A 25873-nucleotide genomic window follows, 5' to 3' on the forward strand; every position below is an offset into this window, starting at 1 on the left:
CCACTGAGCTATTTTCTCCTCTCCCTCCCTTTTGTCTGTTGTTCTTTCTGGTTTTATCTTATTTGTGAATTTCTACTTTTATCTGCTTTGCTCCCCAATCCTCTGGTGGCCTCCTCTACTCCCCATACAGTGGGAGACTGGTCCATTGGTGGTGCCATGGAGCCAGGCCCACATGATGCTTTTGCAATAGAACGGAAAGCCAGGAAAGCAGAGACAAAACAAGAGGCTTTGTTCGTCATTTTGCTGCTGCTGCCTGAGCCTGCAGCCCTGTCCGCGTGAGCCGTTCCCACTGTTGGCTGCTTTTCCCTTCACTTGCAGCTGCAGGAAGACTTTTCCAGTTGAGGGGTGGGGCAGATGTGGGGACATGCAGCTTTCCCTGCTGCCATTGCTCCTTTACTCTGCCCTGCAACCCTACTTGCACTAGAATGGCAGTGGCAATAGAAAATAGTGTAAGAACGGTAAATATCTGTACATCTTCCCCAGCACAGACCTTCAGATTAGACGTCTGAGGTAACTGGGATATAACTTCATCTGCAGGTGTCTAGAGAGCTGATTATTTCCAACGAAACTGCCTGGCCTTTTGTTCCTTGGCTACAGACTGAATGCATGGGAAGTTCAGGATATTCACAAAAGACAGATTTATGTCAGTGATTGCACCACAAGGACTTACTCAGTTGTTTTCATTCTCCGCCCTGCCCCCTCTGCGAACCTTCTCTCCACTACTGGGCTTAAATTCAAGGCCTTTTGTCTTGATGGAACAACAAAGCCCTAAGGAATAATGTTTATTATATGATGTAGTCTCCAATGCTCCTCCTCCTCTGGATGGTTAATTTTCTCCTTCAGGCAAATGTCCCCACCCCCTCTTTATTGCACGTGTGAGACCAGCAGAAGTTTCACAACCACACACACGCACAATTAGCTGGAAAGAATCAGTGCTTTAATGAGAAACACAAGCTCCTCCACTTAAAGTGCAGTGACAAGCAACTATGTACAAAACTGCACCATCTTACTTAGCAGATCTGCTCTGTGCATGCATTTAGGATCCTCTCTGTAGACTTGAATAACCAAGGGTAAGCATTTACTGCTATACATTCCTGCTAGTCCTGCAGAGCCCACTTAACTAGAGAAAGCCAGCTGTATTCTATTCCTTATTGAACACAAAATTGTTTACTAAGTTCCAATCAGGTACACTTGGTGCTGAAGACAATAGGGTTCCACAGCTAGAATTAACAGCGTAACTGGGCCTGGTGACCCTTTATTACTTGTGATGATGCACAAAAAAGGAAAGAGCCCGCCCTGCTAGGCTCTCAGGGCCCAAGCGGTGTTAGCAGGCCTGCTTCTTAGAACCACTGTTTCCCTTGCAAAGTGAGCACATTTGATCTCGAGTCACTTAGTAATAAATACGAAGCTCCGTGAAAAAAAAATTTCTGCACAATCTTTTTCCAGTGTAAAGCCACACTGAATCCTATTCTAGTCCTTGTACATGAGTAGGGCCCTACCAAATTCATGGCCCATCTTGGTCAATTTCACGGTCATAGGATTTTAAAAATCATAAATTTCATTAAAAAAAGAAAAAAGAAAAGGAGTACTTGTGGCACCTTAGAGACTAACCAGTTTATTTGAGCATGAGCTTTATTTCAGCTATTTAAATCTGAAATTTCACAGTGTTGTAAATGCAGGGGTTCTGACCCAAAAAGGAGCTGGGGGGCGGGGGGGTGGGTTGCAAGTTTATTGTAGGGAGGTTGTGGTAGTGCTACCCTTATTTCTGCGCTGCTGCTGGCAGTGGCACTGCCTTCAGAGTTGGGCAGCTGGAACGTGGTGGCTGATGGCCAGGACCCCAGCTCTGAAGGCAGAGCCACCGCCAGCAGCAGCGCAGAAATAAGGATGGCATGGTATGGTATTGCCACCCTTACTTCTGCGCTGCTGCCTACAGACCTGGGACCTCGGTCAGCAGCCTCCGCTCTCCAGCCACCAAGATTGGAAGGAAGCGCAGAAGTAAGGGTGGCAATACCACCACCCCCCAAAATAACCTTTGACCTCCCCTGCAGTGCATTTTTGGGCAGGACTCCCAAGTTGAGAAATGCTGGTCTCCCCTGTCAAATCTGCATAGTATAGGGTAAAAGCACACAAAAGACCAGATTTCACAGGGGGAGACCAGATTTCATGATCCGTGAAGCATTTTTCATGGCCACGAATTTGGTAGGGCCCTATACGTGACCCCCTTCCCATCTGCAACCATTACTGACTTGGAGGATCTCACATAAATTTGGAATCCCTAGACTTCCTGAGACTATAGCTACAAACCTTGGCTATGTCAAAACTCGGCCCTTCACCCTAACAGAGATAAAATAGGTAACATGCAGCTTACCATGAGATCGTTTAAAAAAACAAACAAACAAACAAAAAAACACCCACAACAAAAACACACAAGGTCCTCCTTCCTGCTCTACATGGACATTCAAAATCCTTTGGGAATTTTGGAGGGAGCAAGTAGGCTTTGAACCTTGTTTTCTTGGCCAAAATTTTATCTATTGTTGGGCATCCCGTTTACTACATTTCAGTGCTACTTACTCTCTGTATATAGTTCACAAATAAATTTTGGGATCCCTTGGGACAAAAGGCTTTTTGCACTTGCATGAAATATCCTGAATCTCCAAGTCAAACCTTATATGCCCATTTTATTATGCTCTTTTTTTTCCTACATAAGATTTTTTTCTTCCTTATAAATAAGGCCTTATAGCATCAGTGTTTTTATATCTACTATAAAGAGGGTGTGGGGAAGGAGCGATACAAATGCAGAGTCCTGCCAGATTACTGCAGGGTTCAGAAAACCAGGAGTTACAGCATAAATTTAATTCCAAGCCCATTATGAAAATTTAAAAGCAAAACAAAAAAAAAAAAAAAAAAAGAGTCCTACCAGCCAAAGCGATTACAAAATGACTTGCATACGTCTCCTGAGTCCTAGCATTCTTGCAACAAACAGATAAAGTATTAAAACGCATTTTACAGCACATTCCACACTTCGAAAACATTAATTAATTTTCACAACACCAGTGAGATCAAGTAGTAATATTATCCCCATTGTATAGATAATGAAACTAAGGCCCAGAGAGCTTTACTGACTCCTCAGATCACATAGTAATTGAGAAATTAATTAGTAATCTTCAAAAGATGAGAATACAAAAGAAAAACAAAAAACGTTTAAGGAGCTCAATCCTTATAGCTTATCCAAGAGAAGTTTAAGAGGAGACTTGATCATGATCTATAAATCCCTAAGCAAGGGAGAAGATTTCTGATAGTTGAACAATCTGATATAGCAGACAAATGCATAACAATATATTTATTGTCAAATAAATGTGTTAGTCTCTAAGGTGCCACAAGTACTCCTTTTCTTTTTGCAAATACAGACTAACACGGCTGCTACTCTGAAATATAAAATGGCTAGAACATGAAGCTAGAAAAATTCCAACTAAAAATATTTCCCCCCCCTTTTTTTTTAGCAAGGGTAATTAACGACTGGAAGAGTGGATTCTCCACCAGTCGAAGTCTTTTGAATCAAGACCGGATGTCTTTTCTAGAAGACCACCTCTAGTTCATCCATAAATTATTTGGCCTGTAATTTATGGATCAAAGTTCTATGGACAGTGTTATAGCAGAAATCATACTGTTTGCCCACAACGGTCCCTTTCTGGTCTTAAAATCTGTGGAACCAAGTGTAAATTAATGCAGAGCTCTCTGCCAGAGTCTGCAGCCAGGAAATTTCCAGGGACTCTGCTGCTGTTCAGAACTTTTACCAGATCCTTGCCAGTTTTCACTGCTGCTACTCAAAATCTGTCAGTTTCACACAGCTGTCACTTGGAAAGCAACAGAGGCAGGCTGTGAAGATTCACTGCGGGAAGGATCTAAACACAGACGGTAAGGAAGGCAGCAGAGAGAGGTGGGGGGTCAGGAGACAGAGGGGAGAAGCAGAGACTTGAGAGAATGGATACTGGAAGGACAGAAGGGGTTAGGCTCAGAGAAGGTTGAGGTGGGGGGCTTTGGACACTTGCTAGTCAAAGGCTACAGAAGACTGGAGTCCCCATGGAAGGTCCAAAGACAGAAGCTGATAGGAATCCCCGAACCTTCCCTTATCAACAGGGGAGGGTGGGCTTGACTTCTTCCCTAGGTGTGGCCCCAGGAGAGTACACCATCCTCCTCCACACAGGTCTTTGGCTAGTACATTTAGTCCTCTGGCGGTGTGGTGTCTGGTGCATTTTACCTACCTGAGCAGATGTATTGTTGGGGGGTGAGGAACTGTTAGAGATTCTGGGGATGGACAGGGAAGAATGGGGATGGAGAAAGAGAAATGGCAAGGGAGGAGGAAAATACATTGTGACCTCTGATACAGAGAGAGAAAGAAAGGAAATGAAGCCAGGCGAGGAAGGGGACAAAACCAAAAGAGAGATTAGTGCTGTTACCTCATTAGAGCACTCCATTGACAACGCTGCTGTCCAGAGTAAACATCACACAACTATTCTATTCCTTTAAATTACTGTACAGGTGATGTGGCAGAACAACTATTTTTCACCCTGGCTAGTAGACTTAATCTCGGGTTACCATATCTGAACATTCAAAAAAAGAGGACACTCCAAGGGGGTTGGTATTTGCCTGTGCCCCCACCCCCAGGCCCGCTCCAACTCCACCCCTTCCCCGCCCCCCATTCCAACCTCTTCCCCAAAGTCCCAACTCTGCCCCCTCCCTGCCCCATTGGACCCCTTCCCTGGCCCCACCTCCTCCCCTGAGTGCGCCACGTTCCCCCTCCTCCCCCCTCCCTTCCAACCGCGCGAAACAGCTGTTTCGCAGCACAAGCACTGGGAGAAAAAGTGGGCACTCTCTCGAATGATCGACATTCTCTCTCTTTCTTGAATGATCAACTCTTCTTTGGGGAAAAATAATAATGGCAAAATCCCAGATGTTTTTAGATATTTAAAAATTCCTCCCAGACAGCGTTACAAAAACCAAAAAGCTGGACATGTCTGGGAAAATACGGACATATGGTAACCGTACTTAATCCTCAAGCTAATATGGGTCAGTTATACTCAGACAAAATGCTGAAATAGCTTTTAACTGCATCAATCACAAAAACAACATATTAACACAAATTGTAAGTACCACACCAAGGACAGTGGAGTCGTGGTCCATGACCAAGGCTCCTAGACACTCTGATAATACAAATATCATCATCAGCTTCTTAAAACATTCACTCACACACACACACACACACACATTTCTGAAAGAGTTTTCCACAACTAGCTGTTTTCCCGAAGAAAAACTTCAGAGTGCAACATCCTTATGCATTGTTTACTTTAGTACCATTATTTCATATAAATGAATTCAAAGAAGGGTAGAATGCAATTTTAAACTGCATTCTATAATACTATGCACAATAACTACAGCAGAATTTTATATCAAAATTTATCACAAGTCATCTTCATGTGATAAAACAAAATACTCCTCCATGGTTCTGTTTTATCATTTATCTAGGAGTCTAGGAGTGCATGATGGCATGACAAGATGTAGGTTGTGAACTGGTGAACTGAGGGTTTTTCTGGCTGTTCACGTAGTCTTAACTGGTGATTCCTTCATTTTTATTGGATTGTGTTGAAAAGAAACATTTTTACAGCCTTACCTCAAACTTAAAATTTTTCATATAGGAATTTCCTAGTTTTTTTTAAAAAACAACATGTCAGGCAGTGGGGAGCAATAAAGGATATAGGATGGGAAGACAGGGGAACGTTTGGGGTAGTGGTGACTATGGAGGGGATGTTGGGGGCAGCAAGTGGATGAGCCAAGGGTAGCGAGTTGGGAGGGTATAAACTTTGTGGAGTAGCAAGGGACAGAAGGTAATAATGGGAGAGTAGAGCTGAAGAACAGAATGCAGGGTAGACTATTGCAAACTATTTTCTATGGCTATGCTTGACTTGGCTTATGTCCAAGATATTGGAAAGCAAGCAAAAAAAAAGAGTATAGAACATTTTTAAGAAGTGTTGTTTCCGCACAAAGTTAGTGCATATTTTAAAATTCAGTCATCTTCTGAAGAATAATTGTGCTAAAGCCAGGAGACAATTCAATTATTAAAGCATGAATCAGAAAGATTTTAATACAAATCTCAATGCAACCTCGACAAGGGAGTCACTACCAACGCCTCCATAATATTTTATCTCATACACACACTGAAACAAAACATCCTTTTATCGACTACACATAGCCTTTGGATTCACCATTGAGTTTAGGAAACATCATAGGATAGTCACAGTGAAGAGAGGATGAGTCATGGAAATATATTGTTTAAATGTCAAGTGTTACAGGTATTTTGCATCCCAGTTGACCTTTATATTCCTCATGTTAGAGCCTTGCTTACGTAGTGATAACAGAGGACAGGTTTAAATACAATATTTGCCATAAGCCTACCTAATGAAGCCCAAATGAACTCTCCACATGAAAAAGGCATTTTTGTAATCGTAGGGATGGAAAACCTCATCTCTACTGAAGAAAAAGTTCTTGCTATCTGTTCATTAAACTGCTCCTTTTGTTGACTAGTGCTTCTCTCTAGTAGCCTCGCATACCGCCTACGGGTGAAGCTGGCGGCTCCCAAATTCTCATTGAAATTGGTTTGCATATCTTTTGTTGGCAAGTAATAACTTCCCTGCAGATTCCTGACTAAAACTGGAGCAACCATGGAAAGAGACTACCGAGGTGGAACACCTGATCTGCAGATTTTGAGGAATATACCGAGGGCTGCATAAGTACTTACACAGTACAGGCATGATCAGTGAAGTTACTGTAAGCTCAGAGAGGAAGGGTCTGTGTCATCCTATGTGTTTTATAGCGAGAGTCAATATCTGCCACACACAGCGGTTATAATCCAAATAGGCAAAACAGAGAAAGGAGAGAGGAAACAGAGGCGAAAGGGACTTGCCGAGGTCACAGAGTTGGTTGTTGGCAGAGGTGGAAATAGCAACCCACGTCTCCTGTCCCCTGCACTTCAGTGCTCTTTCCACTAGACCACTCCCTTTTCTTCCTGGCTCTATTTCACTTTTTTCCTGCCTCATAATGTGTACTTTCACGGGTCTGTCTCAGCCCCCCCATACCTATTTCCCTCAGTCCTCGTACTGCGTCCTCTACCTCCTCCTCTATAGTTGGCCTCTTTTATTCTCCCACCTCTTCCGCACTGCCAGGAAAGGCAAAGGGGATGGGATTCCTTTTCGAGTGTTGTCCCTGGACCCTGATCAGGGGATCCAGCTTTTGTATTTTGACTTGTAAGTGCCAGATAAAGTTATAGCTGCTGGAATGGAGAAGGAAAATTCTCTTCACTTCCCATGCCAGGAGGTAGGAGGCAACAGGATGAGAATGGGAGGTGGGGAAGTATTCACCATTCTGTAGCACTCCATCTGTTTTCTGGCTGCCTCAAGAGATAGGCAGTGCATGTTACGACAGACAAACCCAGACAGGCGTGTTAGTCTATATTCACAAAAAGAAAAGGAGTATTTGTGGCACCTCAGAGAGACTAACAAATTTATTTGAGCATAAGCTTTCGTGAGCTACAGCTCACTTCATGACAGACAGGCCCTGTGTCAGTCCATCTTCTCAGTGTTTCACCAAAGGGGGTTGTATGTGGTTTCTGAGGAAAGGTAAAGTGTAGCTGATTATCATGGTTATTGGGAGATGTTTGTATAGAAAGTCAGTTCTAGAGTTATGTAACATGTAGGATATTATGTTCCAAAGCTGTCCGGAGTCAAACCTATCACCTGAGAGGAGGCAGTCTGAGCGCTGACTCAACCAACGTAAGAATAATGAACATCTGTGGAGACAGACCCCGCTGACTGAGTAAGATGCAGGCTTCAGCATTTGCAAAGACAAAAGAACCCCCAATAAAAATCTCTGAACAGGGTATCCCATGTTGGGGGATGTGATAGGCTCAGCCTTTCTCCGGGGTCACACTCAGGCAGTTTCAGAGTCTCATTCCTTTACCCCACTTGGGAACTTTACTCCAGCCTTTCCACTTAAGGGGACATTCAGTCTGAGTCTCCTTATAAAGGTCTGGTTTGGCTGACCCCGTCAGGGTTGATTTTGACCCCTGCCCTGCAATGATAAGCTTGTCCATGGTCTGTTAAGTCCTTGTGGGTGGTGGAGGCTTGTCAGCGGTGCGAGTCAGCTACTTCTGAGACACAGCACCTTTCCCCTTGGTTGCCCCTTCCTGTGACAAGCTCTCATTTTTAAGTTTGCTTCCTCCAGCTGAAGCAGGCTCTATAGGTGTGCCTATTTAGTACCGGTTGAGCCACAGGCGCCAACTTCTCCTGGTGCCAGTGGGTGCTTGACCCACTCTGCCCCCTGCCCCCCTCCCCAACTCTACCCCTGACCCGCAACCATCCCAACCCCTTCCCCAAAGTCCCCGCCCCAACTCCGCTCCCTCCCTGCCCCTATTGGACTCCTTCCCCAAATCCCTGCCCCGGCCCTGCCTCTTCCCCTAAGCACGCGGAATTCCCACTCCTCCCCCCTGGAGCTTGTTTCATGGCGGCAAGCACAGGGAGGTAGGCGGAGAAGCAGGGACACAGTGCACTCAGGGGAGGAGGCGGTAGTGAGGGGAGCTTGGCTGCCGGTGGGTGCAGAGCACCCACTAATTTCTCCCCCATGGGTGCTCCTGCCCCGGAGCACCCACAGAGTCGGCGCCTATGGGTTGAGCCCAGAGGAGTTGGTTAGTCTTCTGATCGAGATGGGGCATGCACCATCCCAGGGGACAATGGGCTGGCATTGTATAAGAGAATTCCTCCCCATTATAGGAGCAGGGACTCCAACAGCATGGGGCTATCATGAAAATTGGGGCTCATTTTGCAAGGAATGACCTTCATGTGAGAGATCTCAATAGACAGGAAAGTAATTTGTGAATAAAAGTATAGGCTATCAACTGCACGTTATATCCTTCTTTTATCTGTAACCTTCTGTTTCCAAACCCTTATACATGCTTTTCATTGAATCTTCATCTCAAGCTCTGGTAAATAAACTTCAATCTGTTTTGACTATAAACCTATTTAAGTGCCGTGTGCTAAGGAGAATGCTGAACAGAGATGAAACCAGTCCACTTGGGTGCACTGCTTTCTCTGAGGCAGTGGATCTATGTGCATTGTGGGCATCCAGACGATTAAGCGACTGGGCACTCAAGTTGAACAAAATGGGGTGCGTAAATTCCTAGTCTGCAGAGGGAAAGAGCAGGGCTTGCGGAGCCTGGAGTGGAGTTCCTGTGTTGCCAGTAACTGGAGAGTGTTTCCCTTAGTGAGCACAGACAAGGCTACTTCCCACTGTGAGCAGGTGGTAGAAATTAACCCCAGACACCTAGGGTCACCCCAAAAAGTGTCACACATCTCCACAGTTCTACTCATAACTCAGCTGCAGTTTGAATCCTCCTTTGTAGTGAATAGCTATAGTGCCATTTCCTTCTCCACACAGCACCAAAGTGAGACTGTTCCGACTCTTAGCCCCACTGCTGACCACAGGATTCTGAACAGCAGCAGATGAAGGGAAAGATGCTAGTCAGTTTTTCCTGTACTATAGCTTGGGAAAGTTCTGAACAGCAGAGGCAGCTGGAGCTGTCTGCAGGCTTTGGAAGGCAGTACTGCATTGGTTTTCACTCTATTTGGAAGGCTTTCACAGCCATAGCCACTAGATGGTTTTTTTGTTTGGTTTTAAATAAAAGCTTGGTTTCTCAAGAAGCTGATGGCACCTACCCAGGAAATCTTCCAACTCACCCCACAGGCCACTATGCTTTTCCCTCTGGCAATTTTGTCCTTTGTCAACTTTCATAACTCTGTCCTCTTCTAGCTCTCCTCCAACTTCCAATCATTCCCTCAACATTTCATTTACAGGATCTTCTTCAGGGGGGTCCTACACCCAGCCCCTTCCTCTTCTCCCTCTACACACACTCTGTAGGTGATCTCATTCACAAATATACAGAGGACTCACAGGATTTATCTTTCTACTCCTAACCAGTCTCCTGGGCAAACCAAAGCCTCAGTCTGTCATTCTGTAAGAACTGACTAACTTAAAAATGGCCATGCTAGGTCAGACCAAAGGTCCATCTAGCCCAGTATCAATCACCAAGTGATCCATCCCCTGGCATCCAGTCTCAGCATCTGCCAGTCAGATAAGATTTTGAGAGAGATCTGTTAAAAGTGGTAGCAGAACAAATAGAAAGTAAAATACTGAATCTTAAAATGCTGAGCATAGACTATGAGAAGCAGATCCTGCACATCGGTACTCAACTTTGGTTACTGTACCTCGCAAGTAACTTGTATTCCCTGCAAGACAGGAATCATACCACTTTGATAACCATAGCCAGCTTCAGAATGCAACATTTTCCAAAACAATGTGCTCCTCATCAGCATATGTGTCCCAACATATTAGCATTAGATTAAGATATCACAAGTCCCAGTAACACCTTACTAGGCAAAGCTTCATTAACATGTACATGGAAAGTTCACACCGATATTTCATTCACTGCACAAATAACAGTTCCTACTTGAAAGGACACACAATTAAAGTCATAAGCACAAATAATAAAAGGATTAGAATGGGACTGGTTGGTTGTACATGTCACACTAATGTTTGAAAAACAACTTTTAAAGAAATAAATCATAATCTTTCTGGTAGGAATCAATTACAATAATAAATGAGCAAGAGTCAAATGCTGAAAAATATGCGCTGAAAATTCAGCATTAGTTTAGCCATTGGTTGTCAATGTATTTTTAAATGAGAAAAAGCATTAGTTTTTCTTGATGCCTGAATTCTCTGTACCTAGAATACCAAAAATTAGAATGGAGTGAATCTTTTATTCATGCTATTCTAGCAAGTCAAAAACATGCTCTTACCCAATAAGCTACAGCTTGGCCAAAAGCACATTTGTACAAAATACATATTTTGCAAATAGACAGTAACTGTATAACTCACAAAGGAGTCACCTCAGACTGCAGAGTTCTCAATTAGCCCAGTGATAATGGAACTCCAGGCACATCTGTTTGCAGAACCAAGCCCACAGAAGATCAGTCATGAGGCTAAATGAAGAGCATTATCAAAAGGAATATTAACAGGTCAAAAAGAAGAAGTCATTTACATTTTAAGTTTTAAATTTAATTTTTTTAATTTTCAGAACAGAGTCTGACATTTAACATGCTGACCTGATTATTTAATAGCTACTTTTGGAATTGATGTAATAGACTTACTGATATGATGAGCAACAGTCAAAGTAAACAACAATTAATGCTGGTTTTGTTATTTTGCTTCAGAGACCAATTCAGCAGAAATGCAGACCTTAAAGGAGAGACTGTGTTTAATATTTATTTAGACATCATCCTCATTTATCTTAGCCAAAGTGATCATGGATTTTTGGCTGGATTTTTGTTGTTTGTTTTCTGTTACTTGGCTGTGTTGTGGGAGTCTGTGCTCAATTTATTTTGGATTTAATCATTCCAATTTTGAAACTTGCAACAAGGAGAATAATTAAAACGACTCCATTTTTGAATCAGGTTTATTTTCTTCCATGCTTAAGGTGACGTTCTATCTTTTTATGATTGGCAGCGCATTACTTCCTCTGTCTCTCTTCATAACTGCATATTAGTTCAGGAAGCAGTAGTTTTTAGTTTAAATACCTGTCAAAACCACACACGTACTTAAAGCTGAGCACCTGCTTAGGTGCTTTGCAGAAGTGGGTCCTCCTCAGTCATAATCTGTTTCCCTGCCCTGTACCTGGGGCAGTGTCAGGGCTGGATTTCCAATTAGGGACAGTAGACATGTGCCATGGGGCACCTAACAGTTAAAAGTGGGTTAAAAAAGTGTCATGTCTTACGGAAAACAAGGTTAGCTGTAGGCAGCGGGGTCACTGAAGATGCTGTGCCTAGAGGCGTGTAGGATGTAAATCCAGCCCTGGGCAGCGTGGCTAAGTGTTGCCCTGAACTCAGGCTGGATTGCAAGGAGAAAATCCAGAACTTTGTAATAAAGTGAGGCTCTTTAATGGTCCAAAATGCGCATGGCTTGAAAACCCTCTTCACAAGGACAAGCAGAAAGCCTGGGGAGCAGGCTGAGAAGAGGAACACTGCAACAAAAAAAACAAAACAAAACAAAAAAGAGGACAAGGAGGTAAAACCGATTCACATGGGAGGCGTGAGAAAGGGGCAGAAGTTTAAGGGTCAGTTATTTCTGATGGCAGCACAGTATTTTTTTAGTGCTGTTGCTCATGCTATTCATGGGACAAGTTTGTAAATGGTGCATAAGAGTAACTGATTCCAGGATAGAAGAGAGGGAATCATGGGCTTTTGATCCACAATTCCCCGAGAGGACAGTGGGGTATCTGACATTATACAGCGGCTCCCCACTATACACAGTGGTGATTTCCCACAGGTCATGGTCCTGGAGGCAGGGCGTAGGACACTAGATGCCGACCCACAACAGCAACCTATCAGCAACAGTTTTGCTGATACATTTTGAGACCGTGTGGGCACAATACACCCACACAAGTGGCCAACTGCGTATGTGCTCTGCTGAACGAGCTTTGTGGTGGCACTACGACGACAGAATTTTTTTACTGGTACAACTTGCTAGCGCAAACAAGGCCCACGCTAAGAAGTTTCGTCTTTGGGTTTGAAGGTATAGGGGGAGTTTTGCAACACCTAAATATGGATCTATTGTTTAAGTCTGTACTTAAGTTATTATACTGAAGCAGGGGTCAGGTGGAGAGAAGTGGAGCCCTGGCAGTTTCTCCCCAATGCTATTTTTAAATACAATTTGGGAGTGATTAATTACCCAGACCCACAATGTACCTCACATTGAGAGAGTCAGGAATTAACATGGGAGCAATTATCCTTTAAGCGATGAGCATGGGGTATAAAAGTGTTTTAAACACAAAAGTCACATATCACAACAAATCACATCACAAGCAGCAACTCTGGTCTCTCAGTTCAGATACAGCAATTTCCATTTGGTTAGGTGTTCAAACTTTTCTTTGCAAGACAGTTAGCAGAAATTTCTACTCATTCTGTTCATTAGTCTGAAAGTTCAATAGTTAATGCAAATTTTTGTACACACACACACACACACACACACACACACACACACCCACACCCCTCTATTCATGCTGAAAGATATTACCATGATTTGGAAATGTGAAAAAATGCTTGGATAAAGAAAATGAGCACAGTTCCCCTTTAAACAACATACATTACACTTTTTTTTTTTTTTTTTAAACAAAATGTATAGCCCAACTCTTGAAATCTCAGGCTTCTTGGATGTGCAGCACAGACACAGTCTCAATGCACCAAAGTAATTTGTGTACAGATCCAAAATCCTCCAGGAAATGCCCTAAATCTACATAATGTTCTCAAGCACCAATATTTTCATTGGAGAATTTTACATACCAGATATATATGTAAAAGTTACAGGCACCCAGTTGTCTCCCTACTTGCTACCATGTGACAAGGCTAGAGAGACAGAGTTATTCCACCTAAGGGAAGAAATAACTGATGCTGCTGAAATTTGCTTCACTTAAGCCGTTTTCCGTTAGCAAGTAAAAATGACCCCTTTTTAGTGAAAGCACTTCCCCTTCTGAAGTTCCACTATCAGAAACATGGGAGGCATGACTGAAGGGTGATGTCGTGGTGATGTCTGCTATAGACCACTGGACCATGGGGATGAGGCTTTCTTCCGGCAACTAACGGAAGTTACTAGATCGCAGGCCCTGGTTCTCATGGGAGACTTCCATCACCCTGATATCTGCTGGGAGAGCAATACAGCGGTGCACAGACAATCCAGGAAGTTTTTGGAAAATGTAGGGGACAATTTCCTGGTGCAAGTGCTGGAGGAACCAACCAGGGGCAGAGCTCTTCCTGACCTGCTGCTCACAAACCGGGAAGAATTAGTAGGGGAAGCAAAAGTGGATGGGAACTTGGGAAGCAGTGACCATGAGATGGTTGAGTTCAGGATCCTGACACAAGGAAGAAAGGACAGCAGCAGAATATGGACCCTGGACTTCAGAAAAGCAAACTTTGACAATCTCAAGGAACTGATGGGCAGGATCCCCTGGGAGAACAACAAGAGAGGAAAAGGAGTCCAGGAGAGCTGGCTGTATTTTAAAGAATCCTTATTGAGGTTACAGGGACAAACCATCCCAATGTGTAGAAAGAATAGTAAATATGGCAGGCGACCAGCTTGGCCTAACAGTGAAATCCTTGCTGCCCTTAAATACAAAAAAGAAGCTCACAAGAAATGGAAGACTGGACAAATGACCAGGGAAGAATATAAAAACATTGTTCAGGCATGCAGGAGTGAAATCAGGAAGGCCAAATCATACCTGCAGTTGCAGCTAGCAAGAGATGTTAAGAGTAACAAGAAGGGTTTCTTCAGGTATGTTAGCAACAAGAAGAAAGTCAAGGAAAGTGTGGGCCCCTTACTGAATGAGGGAGGCAACCTAGTGACAGAGGATGTGGAAAAAACTAATGTATTCAATGCTTTTTTTGCCTCTGTCTTCACGAACAAGGTCAGCTCCCAGACTGCTGCCCTCTGTGGAGAAAGAAGTGGTTCGGGACTATTTAGAAAAGCTGGACGAGCACAAGTCCATGGGGCCAGATGCGCTGCATCCAAGAGTGCTAAAGGAGTTGGTGGATGTGATTGCAGAGCCATTGGCCATTATCTTTGAAAACTCATGGCTATCGGGGGAGGTCCCGGACGACTGGAAAAAGGCTAATGTAGTGCCCATCTTTAAAAAAGGGAAGGAGGAGGATCCTGGGAACTACAGGCCAGTCAGCCTCACCTCAGTCCCCAGAAAAATCATGGAGCAGGTCCTCAAGGAATCAATTCTAAAGCACTTAGAGGAGAGGAAAGGGATCAGGAACAGTCAGCATGGATTCACCAAGGGCAAGTCATGCCTGACTAATCTAATTGCCTTCTATGATGAGATAACTGGCTCTGTGGATGAGGGAAAAGCAGTGGACGAGTTGTTCCTTGACTTTAGCAAAGCTTTTGACACGGTCTCCCACAGTATTCTTGTCAGCAAGTTAAAAGAAGTATGGGCTGGATGAACGCACTATAAGGTGGATAGAAAGCTGGCTAGATTGTTGGGCTCAACGGGTAGTGATCAATGGCTCCATGTCTAGCTGGCAGCCAGTATCAAGTGGAGTGCCCCAAGGGTCGGTCCTGGGACTGGTTTTGTTCAATATCTTCATAAATGATCTGGAGGATGGTGTGGATTGCACCCTCAGCAAGTTTGCAGATGACACTAAACTGGGAAGAGAGGTAGATACGCTGGAGAGTAGGGATAGGATACAGAGGGACCTAGACAAATTAGAGGATTGGGCCAAAACAAATCTGATGAGGTTCAACAAGGACAAGTGCAGAGTTCTGCACTTAGGACGGAAGAATCCCATGCACCGCTACAGACTAGGGACTGAATGGCTAGGCAGCAGTTCTGCAGAAAAGGACCTAGGGGTTACAGTGGACGGAAAGCTGGATATGAGTCAACAGTGTGCCATTGTTGCCAAGAAGGCAAATGGCATTTTGGGATGTATAAGTAGGGGCATTGCCAGCAGATCGAGGGACGTGATCGTTCCTCTCTAGTCGACATTGGTGAGGCCTCATCTGGAGTACTGTGTCCAGTTTTGGGCCCCACACTACAAAAAGGATGTGGAAAAATTGGAAAACGTCCAGCGGAGGGCAACAAAAATGATCAGGGGACTGGAACACATGACTTATGAGGAGAGGCTGAGGGAACTGGGATTGTTTAGTCTGCAGAAGAGAAGAATGAGGGGGGATTTGATAGGTGCTTTCAACTACCTGAAAGGGGGTTCCAAAGAGGATGGATCTAGACTGTTCTCAGTGGTAGCAGATGACAGAACAAGGAGTAATGGTCTCAAGTTGCAGTGGAGGAGGTTTAGGTTGGATATTAGGAAAAACTTTTTCACTAGGAGGGTGGTGAAACACTGGAATGCGTTACCTAGGGAGGTGGTGGAATCTCCTTCCCTAGATATTTTTTAAGATCAGGCTTGACAAAGCCCTGGCTGGGATGATTTAATTGGGGATTTGTCCTGCTTTGAGCAGGGGGTTGGACTAGATGACCTCCTGAGGTCCCTTCCAATCCTGATATTCTATGATTCTAAGAAGATCTGGAGTCAAGAATTAGACCATTGTTGCACTATTGAGAAACACAACCTACAGGGCATTGTCTTCGCTGGGGGGGGAGAGAGAGAGAGGAAAGGCAGGGGGGGCAGTTGGAGTGTTCTTACCAACAAGTGGTAATTAGCATGAGGTAAAATACTAGTAAAGACAAGGCAGTTTGTAGTTTAACATGAGTTAGCAGATCGAAGTAAACTCTAGATTCCCTCAGACCCTTCATCTCAACCTGGCAACTTGTGAAAACGACGACAACTGCCTTGTCTTCACTAGGATTTTACCTCATTTTAGCCAGCACCTTTTTTCCTATGAAGACACACAAGCATGCACTTAAAGAGGAGCTGCAAAAAGAAAAGGGAAATGTTATTTCTCCTACTTTTTCTCACGAGGTACCAAAAGTCTGAAATATTCATCCCCTGAATTCACATTTTAAAAACAAAAACCATGCTTGATTTTCACCTTGAAGTATCAGCAATGTCAAAGCAGGAATCAACAGCTTCTGCTGGAAGATCTACTGAAGATCTAATATGTGTAAGGAAAGCTTTTTCAGCCCAACCATTTATTATTCAGGTCTTAAACGGCTGTTAGCAAAAAAAAGAAAACACAAAAAACCCTCACAAGATACAATTTTAAACCATCTAAAGAAAAAAGTCATTTCACCTGTTGATTATTCAGATTAAAGAGATTTTAGGACATCTGAAATGTCACAATCCTATCAGTTCTCCTGTCATCTACAGTGTTTCAGGGTAGACAAAGCCTGAAGTTCTAGTGTGAAGAAACAAACTGAATTTAAACCTCTCTTCACTCACTAGAAAGCAGCAAAAAGAGAAGGTAAACCCAATATTTTATCTTTGCAGGAGACCTATGAAGGGATTCCATTAGGTCACTATCCCAGAACTCAGGTTTTATAAGAAAACTTTTATAAGACCCACAGAATTTTTGCCTTACCTCTCCACTCACCGCACCCTTAAATTTAAGTAGATATTACTAAAAATATCTTCGCAACCTAGTTATAGCACTGTGTACCAGAACCCAAAAGCTGAGTACCACTATAGAGAGCACTGAGTCTGACCCTATCCCAAGTTAGGATTGAAATTGGATTTGTACTATAAAATTAATTTTGTTACACTTTACCCTAAAACAAAATATTAAACTAATTGATTTATTTCATTATTCAAGCTCAAAAACGGATAAATGATATAATGTAATGACGTGTAAGTTTTCTTTATTAATTTCCAATTTTATAATCCAAGAGGTTATTTAGAACCTAGGTTTTAAGAGAATCTGCTTTTAAATAAAATCATGACTTTTAACCTGACAGGGTCTCGATCACTAACTCTTTGAACATGTGTCTATTTGAAGACAGGAATTCACCTTTAAATTGTAGTTGCTAGTCTAACACCTGAATAAGGATCTCTTCCATAGTTCTGTAGAGTCCAACGGAGTTTGACAGCAGGAGCGGAGTGCCTGCCAAGACGTTATGCCTTAATTTCATTACCTATCGGGCAGTGCATAGGTGCACTGGCTCTTTGGTCAGACATTATTTCCTTCTTTCCAGCAACCCACCCTATTCCTTATTGGTGTTACTTCTACCTCCAGACTGATGTCTCCATTTATGCTCATCCATTTCCTAATGTGACACAATCATTTGCACCCAGTATCTGAGGCCCCAAAGGAGCCTGCTGCACATCACTATATAAACAAGGACACTATAGTAGAATGGGGACAAGAAAGAATCACGAAGGTGAAACTCCACTACAGGGAGGGAGCAGTTTGATACTGGCCTCTCAGCTATTTTGGATGATGCTGTTCCAACAGTGACTCCTCAGATGTGGCACCCTACATGACAGTCTTATTACCCCAGGCAGCTGCCTCACTGCACCCCAGATTAGTGCAGCAATATGGTTCAATAGCAGTATTCCAGGGGGGTGAGGGATTAAAATGGTATATTTCTGTCACAATCCTCACTCCTATCTCAAACATATTCAACCAGAAGTCCCTTTCCATGACCTCTCTCAGGATTCTGTAACACAGCCCCCAGTACATTTTAAATTATCTGGCTACTTGAATTTTAATATTTAAGAGGAAAATAGGAAAGTGCTTCTTTACTGCAAAGCAAGGTAGAGAAACAGAATGGAAATCAAGGTGTAACACACTGACACAGCATGTGTCACATCCCCCACCCTGTGGCTGGTCAATAAACACCTAACTATTGCAACCAGTTAATGGAGTTAACTCCTTTAGCTCAAGTGATAAAGGTCTGTTCTATGGCTCTGAAGGTCTGAGTTTCAAGCTTCACAGAATGTTCATACAGGAGGCTGTTACACAGTCATCCCTCTCCAGTATCAGGTGGGGGTGGTAAATACATAAGACAAGATTTTCTTCAGTATTCACAAATAAAGTTAAGTCAAGGCCTATTACTATTCTATAGGGTCTTGGCATTCTTTGGTGCTTCCATACAGGAGAGATGAATTCACATTGAGAGACTCTGCTCCCTTTTTATATATGCACATTGCACTTTGGATTAGTGACTTTTTCACACAGTACATATTCTGCACTAACAAGGACTTTATAAAGCACAATTTAATTTTCCTGAAGGGGCCTGCGACTTTGTAATTGAAACATGTTCATCGATGACTCCAACTACTAGGGGCTTGCATCAATGCTCCATTCTGCAATTGCCTTTAATTAGGACAGAGTTACTGGAGGCCTATGTGACTCTTGTACATGTTTGTGTCTAAGATGCTATTTTTTTTACCTGCACAGCGCTCATTCTGTGGGAGACAGACAGTCTCTTCAAAAGCCACATGCAAGATCATTTCTTTCCAAGCCAACACAGCTTTCCCCAATCCCCTCAACTTCCAAGGAAAAAAACGGGTCTCAGTACAGGAAACATTCGCAAAAAGAAAAGTAGTACTTGTGGCACCTTAGAGACTAACCAATTTATTTGAGCACAAGCTTTCGTGAAGTGAGCTGTAGCTCATGAAAGCTTATGCCCAAAGAAATTGGTTAGTCTCTAAGGTGCCACAAGTACTACTTTTCTTTTTGCGAATACAGACTAACACGGCTGCTACTCTGAAACCTGTCATTATGCAAGGAAACTTATTGTTGCATTTAATAGGACTAAATACAATAAGCTAGAGGAAAATATTTCTGCTACAGGCAAAGTACACAAACTAGATGTATGCTACCCACAACTTTAACAGGACCGAAGCATGACTGAGTATCATGGTTCATTGTTAATCCTACCATGTGGTCCCACCTACACAGGCAAGGCCAAGTCACATTACAACACAATCCCCAGGCACTTAGTTTGCACAGGCCCTAAATGTGGGTATGTCTACCCTGGAGGTGGAGGTGTAATCTCCAGCTCAGGTAGACATACCCGCGCTAGCTCTGATTGAGCTCGCATGGAAAAGCAGAAGCAGAACCATGGCAAAACAAAGCAGCAGGATAAGCTAGCTGTTCCGAGTATGATCCCATGTGAAACCATAGGCACATACTCGGAGCCGCTTGCTCATCCTGCTGCTTGTGCTGCCATGGATGCACTTCTATTTTTAATATGCTGGCTCAATCACAGCTAGTGTGGATATGTATATCCCAGCTGGAAAACACATCTTCAGCTCCAGTGTAGACATGCTGTATAAACAGTTTTTAGTAGCGTAGATGAGGAGCAGTGAAGAACCAACTGAAATAAAGACACACTTCAATTTGCTCTCAGTTACATTTGAGCTTGGCAGAATGTGATTTTTTTAAAATAAAAATTGATGGATAATATCAATGTTTATTTGTAAGCATTTATTTTGATTTTTATCAATATAAATGTTCACAATTATGGAAAATTATGGAGGAGTCAAACAACAGAAGGGGTCAGATAATCTAATGACAGTGAGATTCAAGACGTTAAAATTTCATAACCATTAAAAAACACATATTGTCAACATCATGTCACAATATACAAAGAAAATAGCCTTAAATCAAACTAAGTTCACAAGCACCATTTTTCTTTTTGCCTATTTGTAAATTTAAATTATCAATGGAAATGTGTGGGGGGGGAGGGTTAAGTCTACATCTACCAACATTTACCAATAAAAATCAAAGCCTTCCAAGCCTAATTATGTTTAAATAGTAACATTGATTTTAATGGGCCAAACTGATTCCTCATGTAATTGTAATGAATTAAATGGAGTTCTATCAGGGATGTATTTGCCTCAATTTGTTCAATTTCACCTAAATTTAAAGCATGGTCCAATTGAAAGGCATCATAGTCCAGGAAACATGTAGATCACAAACATGACAGAACAATTTTTCATACTATAAAACACGCATTAAAAACCAGCACAATTTCTCTCACCAATTATGTCAATAATTGACTAACTTATTTACTGCAGGATGATATCATAGAAATTGGACACTAAAAAAAGATCTTTTATGTCATCTAGTTCATGCCCCCCCAACCAATGCAGAATGGTTCCTATAATCTACTTTTCATGCTTTCTCCAACTGAGTTAGTGATTTAGTAATGGAGCTGTCACCACTTACGAGACTGGAATAATCTAAAAAAGTATCACTCTCAGAGGTTTTGCCTGATATCCAGCCCCAATTTTCCCTGATTTAAATGTTATCCCATTACTCCCAGTTTTAACCTACCTTGTACCATCCTACGCAATTCCTGTCCTACTATAATCAATACACTTATATTATGATGCATACTTTCTCTAAGTTTCACATTGCCACATACATCTATGTAATCTGGACACACACAAAAACAAACCACACCTGTGCGAGCCAGCTAGGTTCAGACACGTTTCCCGACTGCCATTTCTGCAACTATTAGCAGCAACATTTGCTTTCAAATTTTAGGACCCATTTACTAAAAAAGCAAATCTTTCCCTAAAAACAAAAAGGATTGTACCCAAATCTCGACTGTAGAATCAGGCCTGTTGTAACTGTTCATTTAATTTTATTTTATGGAAAAAAAAAAAAACAACAGTCCCCTGGCACACAAACAATACAGCTGCAGATAAATCTGCGTAAGACAGACCACAACTTACAGTTACACTAGATGACTGAAGTTCTCAATGACAGATGCCATCTTGACTAACACAGTGAAGACAGAACTGGGGACCTCCAGAACAAAGAGCAGGAGTTGCTACAGCTTGAGTTAAAGAGGCAAGGCTCCCTCACTCAAGCCGTACATGATTCATTTCATGTGAACTGGGGGGTTGGGGGGAGAGACATGTAATACACACGCACAAGTGAGTTACACTGGTCCAAAAAAAAAAAAAAAAAAAAAAAGGAGGAAAAACCTGTTTAATGGGAGGAACAATAGAAAAGGGCACACCAAGTATGCCAGACTCAGCACCCTCTTCATTTTTCTCCCACTCCTGATTTCTTATCTTCTTCCAAGTTGCCCCTATATGGATGACCACTTAAGTCCCAGTGCACCAAGTTCTCTTCATTCAAATCTTTCCTAAAGGCTCATGTCTCCCACAAGTCCCCCCCCCCAAGTGAGTCAAATAACTTCTCTCACCCACCACTGTAGCAGAGGAGAAGATGGAGAGAGCAAAATTTGAAACAAATCTATTTCAGCACTTTCCTTGGGTCTCCAAGTCTGCTTTTTCTTATTTGTGTCTGTATTTTAGACCCCAATTCCATATCAGGGTAGGATTCAGTAGATCCCAGTGTAGGACTGGGACCTTCCCTGTCCCAAAGCACTTGCAGGTGAAGGACCATCTTACTTTGCCTCCAATACAGTGTATACCTCATTGCTGATGCTTAGCAAATAAGGCCTTGATCTTGCAATTATGTGGACTTGTGCATAACTTTGTTCGCACAAGTAGTCCTATTAAATCTAGTGGGATTATTTGCATGAGTAAATGCAGACACCTAAGTCTTTGTGGGATCAGGATGTAAGTTACTAAATAAACGTGAAGTTTCTACAAACCAGCTATTCAGAAGGAGTGACCTGATAGTTCTTGACTTTGCTTATTCATGGTTGTATGCAGTGTAGTTGTAGCAGTGTCAGCCCCAGGATATTAGAGAGACAAGGTGAGTGAGGTAATATCTTTTACTGGATCAAGCTTGAAAGCTTGTGTCTCTCACCGACAGAAGATGGTCCATAACAGATATTACCTCACTCACCTTGTTTCTCATTTATGGTGACAGATGACCTCCTGAATGCCCAACTTTTAAGTCTTTTTACATTTCTGTTACTCCAAGGCAAAAACTGCAACACATCCTGGTGAATACTGCATTTGCCTGCATGCTACTTGGTGTCTGAATTTCTGAAGTGCATTTTAACTCTAATTATTGCTACTTTATTATATAGGACCAGAATGCTAACACTTTAGACAAACTCATTATTATTTAGAGAAATTCATTAATTCAGCAACATGATTAAACAAGCATACATGAAGACAATGAATAATATACACGCACGGTAATTAGATTAGGGACCACCCCCCCCATGAATCCCCTGCTATATAGGTTTTGCATATCATTAATTTACCAAATACACTTTCAAACTGCAGTTCCAGCGCTTGCTCTTCATAGCCTACAAAATCACTACTGTAAAGGTTCCTCTCTTACAGCCAACAGGAGAAGTCGTATATTAAATTACGCACTCACTCCCTTGACCAAAAAAAGAGGGGGAGAGGGACGCCATTCCAGGAAATAAAAGTCTAAAAAACAAAAGGCAACTGGACTGCATGCACTGCTGTTCCTCTCCTTTGATTTAGCAACAAGGAAGGAAGGAAAAAGAAGAGATAAAAAAATACGAGATTTGATTTAGCTGAGGAATGTTTACCCCTCAGGAATTTAGTTGCAAGATAAGATCGCATAAAATGTTCTGCATTACACACTGACTACACAACCATTGTGTTAGTGTTTACAAACACTTTAATCAAAAGATACAGGGAGTTTCATTGTCCACATTGCACTCATGTCACACATCCCTTAGCATTGCAATTCCAAGGAAAGTCTGCCAAAGGACAAAACAGTCACAGTTACACAAGAGTAATGCAGAAGCAAATATGCGGGGCGGGGAAGAGGGGGGATTCAGTCATTGGAGTAGATAAACTTTGAAGGGACCCAGATGGGAGATGCTGCAAATGCTGCAGTGAAGCAAAACTGTGTGTGTGCTGCTAATATAGTGTTATACAAAAGAAAGTAGATTTCTCTGGAGTATACTTGTAATTGCAGTGATAATATAGTTTTAGAAGAGAATAAATAATATATTGCAACTTGTTATGGTAGCACTATTCATGCAAACATCTCAAAACACGTAACAAAAGCAGGCATTATCCCCATTTTACAGATGTGGAAACTGAAGCAAGTGACTTTCCCCACAGAGCTAAGGAGAGAACTGGGAAAAGAACCCAGATCCCTCACCCCCAAATCCTGTACTCTTCACTGGACCGTCTCCAAAGAAAGTGAGGACTGCATTGTGAAGCTGTGTTGGATTCCAGAGATAATTTTATAGCATTTAGTCCAGCTGTTGGTTTAAAAGTATATATTCGCTCACACTACTCAAAAATAAATCTGAAAAAGCTGAAATAGCTAAGAGCCAGTCACACACTTCAAGTGACTTTTTCCCCTGAAAGAGACAAGGAATGGATCTAACAAAAATCCACAATGCACACACAATAGCCCCAGGCCCCCCCCCCCAATATTTTTTTCCTTTTCCATCACCAGTCCCATGTCCCTCACCAACCAGAAACACTCCTATCTCATAGCACCTTGGCATCATTAAGCAATAGCAAATTAAGGTCAATCCCATTTGCTGCTATTTTCAACATTGAGATGGCAAATTGTACCAGGATTCCCTCCAGTTATTTGTTACTAAAAACTGTATCCCAGGGAAGTACAATCAAATGACTACTTATTTATTACTATGTGCTTAAAGTTGCAATAGAGTTTTAAAAAAAAAAATTAAAAAAAAAATCGACAGATGTTCACTTTTTCAAACACTCAGAATTAACCATATTCTCTTTTAAAATATTCTTAATAAAAACAAATCAGACTTAAATGTCCTGTGACTGGCTAAAAAGAATACTGACACAGAAATGTGAAGTGTGTGTTGTGCATTTATTTTTACACACATATTTTAACATGATTGAGCCTACTACTGCTATTTCTTATATGTTATCCTGAAGGTGTGGGGAAAGGGAAAGAAAGCATTTCATGTAAGTAGTAAGTCTGCTATTTAAAATATATCACCCATTTGTTCTTTTAAACACAAGAAAAAAAGGCAATAAAGTATTCCAAAACTAAATTAAGTCACTACTTTATTCCCCTATAAATCAGCTCTTTTGAAATGCATCAAGCATTTTTTTTAAAAGGCGTGAAACTAGAATAAATCCACATCTCAATTGCTTCTTCCTCTCCACACCAGACACACAACCCCTCCAACATCTGTATACGAAGGGGAATCAACACTGTCTGATAATCGTTCTGCAGGCAAGTCTAGCTCTGTAAGGATTTTCCACACGCAACCGCCCCCTAACAAATAATAATCCAGTTTATAGACAACTCAATGCACAGAAAAAAAAGGTTTATTTTTTCCCCAGTGGTACCCAGGCCCCCCCAAATAGCCCTGCACAGAACCTCCCCCATCAATTGCACTTTTCTGACTTAAAAACACATATTACAGACAAGTTGATAGCAAGAAATCACAGAACTCACCTGGATTTGGGATTTCCCCCCCTTCCCCAGCGAAACCATAAAACAAGACGCAACGTGGGATTCAATCACCTAGACATGGGGCAGGGCTTGCAGCTCCCTTGGGATGTCTATATGGTCCCCCTCCCCTTTACTTGGGATTTAGTCACTGCCCGAGCGCTTCAGCAGCAGGGGGAGGAGGCTATAGCGTAACACAATGAATTGCAGCGCAGAAACCTCCCCTGCCTGTTTTGCAATGACATCATCCCTATGGCCAGGGTGGGAGGGAAGGGGGGGGAAGCCTCCCATTGGCCCCTTAAGATCGGCGGTGCGGCATTCTGGAATTTGTAGTTCGCTCCCATGTCTCGCAGCAGGCCACGGGGGCACGGAGAACTACAACTCCTATAAGGTTCTGCGCCGCGCAGCCGCAGAGAAAACCGGGTGAGGAGAGACGGAGAGGGGGTGCTCGGCGGCCATGTTGGTGGTGTTGGGTTCGCCGTTCGCGCGGAGGAAAGGCTGGGGAAATCGGATTAAAATGTCGGCAAGGGGAGGGCGGGAGCTGAATGTTCAGGGTCGAGTAAGGAAAGGGAGGAAACAGCGAGGGGGTCGCGCCTCTTCTCTCTCTCCAGACGGACGGGTGGGCGCGGCGGCCAGTAGACCGCGCACTGCGTTCGGTTATCACCCGCTCCCCCAGCCTTGACGGTGCGGCGTGCTTAAGTCCCCCCCTGCGAGGGGTCAACCGTGGTGAAGGGGGAGGGGGCGGTTGCCGGCTAGGAGCGTGCGCGGAACGGCCCGGACGGAGCCCTAGTTGCGCCCGGCTCCCTGTGCCCCGCGGACGGCAGCGGCGCAAGGCCTCCGGCCTATCAGAGCGAGGCCCGCGGGTGAGCGAGCGAGCGGCGTGGGAGACCCCCTCCCCGCCCCAGCGCCGCGCTCCAGGGCTGCCCCCGCTGGGCGGGGCTGGGAGGGTGGCTCACGGGGGCTCCCAGCAGCCCGACGCGGAGCGCCGGAGGGTGGTGCCCGCGTGGCG

General features: G+C 43.1%; 1 protein-coding gene across 2 annotated transcripts in view; it reads right to left on the minus strand.

Moving 5' to 3' along the window:
* The window catches only part of RAB30 (RAB30, member RAS oncogene family), a 62173-nt gene extending 37056 nt beyond the window's left edge, over positions 1-25117 (minus strand). For both annotated transcript variants that reach the window (XM_074955731.1, XM_074955723.1), the window contains exon 1: positions 24871-25117. The gene's annotated coding sequence lies outside the window, so the exon portion shown is untranslated. The remainder of the gene's footprint in view (positions 1-24870) is intronic.
* Positions 25118-25873: the final 756 nt, after the last annotated feature.

This window comes from Natator depressus, chromosome 1 (genome assembly GCF_965152275.1).
Source record: "Natator depressus isolate rNatDep1 chromosome 1, rNatDep2.hap1, whole genome shotgun sequence".
NCBI classification, from domain to species: domain Eukaryota; kingdom Metazoa; phylum Chordata; order Testudines; family Cheloniidae; genus Natator; species Natator depressus.